Below are 4,818 nucleotides of genomic sequence, written 5' to 3'. Positions count from 1 at the left end.
GCCAGGATGGCCTTGATCTCCTGACCTCCTGATCCACCCACCTCGGCCTCCCAAAGTGCTGGGATTACAGGCATGAGCCGCTGCGCCCAGCCAAAACTATTTTATTTATAATAGTATCGAAGAGAATTAAATACTTAGAATAAGCTTAACCAAGGAGATCAAAGACTTGTACAATAAAAACTATAAAATATTGGTGAATAAAATTAGGGCACAAATAAATAGAAAAAGATCTCATGTCCATAGATTGTATGACTTACTGTTGTTAAGATGTTTATACTATGCAAAGCAATCCACAGGTTCAAATCCTATCCAAATCCCAATGATATTTTTTGCAGAAGTAGAAAAATCCATACTAAAATTATAATTAATATGAACTCTCAAGGGACCTCAAATAGCCAAAACAATTTTTCTTTCTTTCTTTCTTTTTTTTTCTTTTGTTGAGACAGAGTCTCGCTCTGTCTCCCGGGCTGGAGTGCAGTGGCCAGATCTCAGCTCGCTGCAAGCTCCGCCTCCTGGGTTTATGCCATTCTCCTGCCTCAGCCTCCCAAGTAGCTGGGACTACAGGCGCCCGCCACCTTGCCCGGCTAGTTTTTTGTATTTTTTTAGTAGAGACGGGGGTTTCACTGTGTTAGCCAGGATGGTCTCAATCTCCTGACCTCGTGATCCGCCCGTCTCGGTCTCCCAAAGTGCTGGGATTACAGGCTTGAGCCACCACGCCCGGCCTTTTTTTTTTGAGATGAAGTTTCAGCCTGTCAGCCAGGCTGGAGTGCAGTGGCACAATCTCGGCTCACTGCAACCTCCACCTCCCAGTTTCAAATGATTCTCCTGCCTCGGCCTCTTGAGTAGCTGAGATTACAGGCATGCACCACCACGCCTGGCTAATTTTTGTATTTTTAGTAAAGACGGAGTTTCACCAGGTTTGTCAGGCTGGTCTCAAACTCCTGACCTCGTGATCCGCCTGCCTTGGCCTCCCAAAGTGCTGGGATTACAGGTGTGAGCCACTGTGCCCAGCTGAAAACAATCTTTAAAAAGAACACAGCTGGAGGACTCACCCCCTCCTGATTTCAACAAAGCTACAATAATCAAAACAGTGTGGTACCGGCATAAAAAAAAAAAAAAGACACATAGACCAATGGAATAGGGTAGACAGCCCCAAAATAAACCATTACATCCGTTACATATATAGTCAAATAATTTTCAACAAGGGTGATAAGACCATTCAATGGAGAAAGGACAGTCTTTTCAAAAATTGGTGTTAGGAAAACCGGATGTCCACATGCAAAAAAAAGGAAGTAGGACTCCTGTATCATATATAAAATTAACTCAAAATAGATCGAAAACATAAATATAAGACCTGAAACTATAAAACTCTTAGAAGAAAACATACAGGAAAATCTTCAAGACATAAGATCTGGCAGTGACTTTTTGGATATAACACCAACACATAGACAACAATAAAAAATACATAAATTGGATTACATCAAAATTAAAAACTTCTTTGAATCAAAGGACACTATCAACAGAGTGAAAAGGCAAAAACCCATGGAATGGGATAAAATATTTGCAAATCATATATCTAATAAGGAGTTAATAGCTAGACTATATAGAGAACTCTCACAACTCAACAACAACAAAACAACCCAATTTAAAAATGGGCAAAGAACTTCAAAGAAGATATACAAATGGCCAATAAGCACATGAAAAGATGCTCAATATTACCACTCATTAGGGAAATCCAAAGCAAAACCACCTCATGAGATACCACATCATACATATTAGAATGGCCACTATCAAAAACAAACAAACAAAAATCACAAACACCAAAAGCAAAAAGTAACAAGTGTTGGCAAGAAATGGTGAATGTGGGGCCCTCCTACACTGCTGGTAAGAATGTAAAGTGGTGCGGCCACTACAGAAAATCGCATGACGGCTCCTCAAAATATTAAAAATAGAACTACCACATTATCCAGCAGTTCTCTTTCTGAGTATACACCCAAAATAATTGAAAGTAGGGCCATGGAGAGAGATTTGTATACCTATATTCATAGCAGCATTCACAATAACCAAAAGGTAGAAGCAACCCAAATGTCGATTGATGAATGAGTAGATAAACAAATTGTGATATATACCTACCGTAGAATATTATTCAGCCTTAAAAAGGAAGTACATTCTCACACGTACTACAACATGGATGAAATTTGAGGACATTATCCTATATGAAATAAGCTACAGGATTAAGTGAAATAAGCTAGTCACAAAATACTGTATGATTCCACATATATGAGGTCCCTGGAGTAGACAAACTCATAGAGACAGAAAGCAGAATAGTGATTTCCAGAGCCTGGGAAACTGAGGGAATCAAGCTGTTGTTTAACGGGTACAGAGAAACTAGTAGTGTTTGGGAAGATGAAAATGTCTGGTAATGGATGGCAATGATGGTTGTACAACAATGTGAATGTACCTTAATGCTGCTTAAAATGGCTAAAATGGTAAGTTTATGTTCATTATATTTTACCATACTTAAAAAAAAATGACTGTATTGGGAAAAATAATAGAAGAGCAGGTTTTCTATTAAAATTGCCTTTAATTACCAAAAAATCAGTAAGATTTAACGTAGGGGTTTTTTGCAGATACCCATTACCAAATTAAGTTTTTTTTAATTAAATTTTTTTATTATTATTATTATTTTGAGATGGAGTCCCACTCTTGTCACCCAGGCTGGAGTGCAGTTGTGCAATCTTGGCTCACTGCAACCTCCACCTCCTTGGTTGAAGCCATTCTCCCACCTCAGACTCCTGAGTAGCTGGGATTATAGGTACGCACCACCACACCAGCTAATTTTTTGCATTTTTGGTAGAGATGGAGTTTCATCATATTGGCCAGGCTGGTCTCGAACTCCTGACCTCAGGTGATCCACCCGCCTTGGTGTCCCAAAGTGCTGGGATTACAGGCGTAAGCCGCTGCCCCCAGTCAGAAGTTTTCTGCTCTTCACAGTTTGCAGTGAGTTTTTACTTTGAATGAATATTGAATTTTGGTGAAGACTTTCCTGCATCTGATGAGTAAATTATACAATTTTCCTCCTTTATTCTCTTAGTATAGAAGTTACATTGTTTTTCAAATATTGAACCAACTTCATAATTTTGGAATAAACATAAATTGGTTGGGAAAAATAATACCACCAGCTTATCATAAGATTATTATATAATATGCAACATAATAATTGGCAGTACAATAAGTGCTCAATAAATGTTTTCAGCCATTTTTAAAATCACAAACTTGAGAGAAATGGCTGAAATGTTACTCTCAATTCTCCCGCAAGAGTTTACTAAGCAAATATATACAACTCTTTTATAGCAATAAAAATAAATAATTTAAAAAATTCTTGCTGAGGATTCTGTCCTTTGAATTCTTGGGGAACAGTATCTGAGTGATCTGTGGCCAGCAAATTATCCAACAGAATTATTTATAAGAATAGATTGCTGCAAATATGGGGAGCTCCTAAATATGAAACAAGCATTGTCACCAGAGAATGCTGAGAATACTGCAAGATAAATAGAAATTTAACACTCAGTGTGCTTAAGTAGTAGTCACAATAATTAATACTCTTAAGCAGAATTATATGCCAAATTCTGGCCAGGACATAGCATTAGATAGTTTTTCTGCCCAAAGAGCACTTTGCTGCTCACTTATTTACATTTGCCATAATTTGGAACCCAAATAGATTTTTCTTACTTTATTACATTAAAAGTCACTGTGCAACACAGAGAGAACCCAAAAGTGTTTTTAAGATTTCAATGTGATCGTCTGGGTAGTTTATAGACCAAAAGTTGCCATCTAGTGGCACTAATTATTAGTGCAGACACAGTGAAACAAAAGAAAAAAAAGGGAACCTAATATTTTTCTAGAAACTATTCTGTGCCAAGCATTGCCATAAGTACTTTATTTCTTTACATCTTTGAGTCTTCGCCCATCTTCTTTGTTACAAATGTGTCACTTCTGTCATGAAAGAGATGTTTCTGTTAACATTTCATGGAGATAGAATAGGAAAAAAGCCAGAGAGGAATAGTCTAGAAATGGAAGCTTCATTAAAAGAGAGAGAGCAATTCAGAATGAGGAGTTCTAGGACTCATATATCAGACACCTTCTTCCATGATCATGTGAGTTACATGAATCAGTGGATCTCCACATTGCCTCGGATGTAAGAACTCTGTAGAAAGCAGTGAGAACAGTGACCATGATGCTGATAGCTGTATGAGAAGCTTTTTGAGGACGGAGACCACATCATATAGTGTTTGCATTCTCTGTGGTCCACAAAGCCTCTTCTGTAAAAGCACTCATCCTGTTCAGGACTCCATCTTTATGACCTAATCACCTTTGGAAGGTGCAAGATGAATAGAAATTTATCACCTCCACACCTACAAATACAATCACATTAGGGATTAGGTGTCAACATGTGAATATTTTTTTTTTTTTTTTTTGAGACAGAGTCTGGCTCTGTTGTCCAGGCTAGAGTGCAGTGGCACTATCTCCACTCACTGCAACCTCTACCTCCCGGAGTCAAGCAATTCTCCTGCCTCAGCCTCCCGAGTAGCTGGGATTACAGGCGTGCACCCCCATGCTGGGCTAATTTTGTATTTTCAGTAGAGCCAGGGTTTTGCCATGTTGGCCAGGCTGGTTTCAAACTCCTGACCTCAGATAACCCGCCTGCCTTGGCCTCCCAAAGTGCTGGGATTACAGGTGTGAGCCACTGTGCCCAGCCTCAACATGTGAATTTTGAGGGGACTTAAACATTCAGTCTACAGAAGAAACTAAATATCC

The sequence above is a fragment of the Colobus angolensis genome, unplaced genomic scaffold (genome assembly GCF_000951035.1).
Source record: "Colobus angolensis palliatus isolate OR3802 unplaced genomic scaffold, Cang.pa_1.0 Scaffold352, whole genome shotgun sequence".
NCBI lineage: Eukaryota > Metazoa > Chordata > Mammalia > Primates > Cercopithecidae > Colobus > Colobus angolensis.
This window is presented reverse-complemented; position numbering follows the sequence as displayed.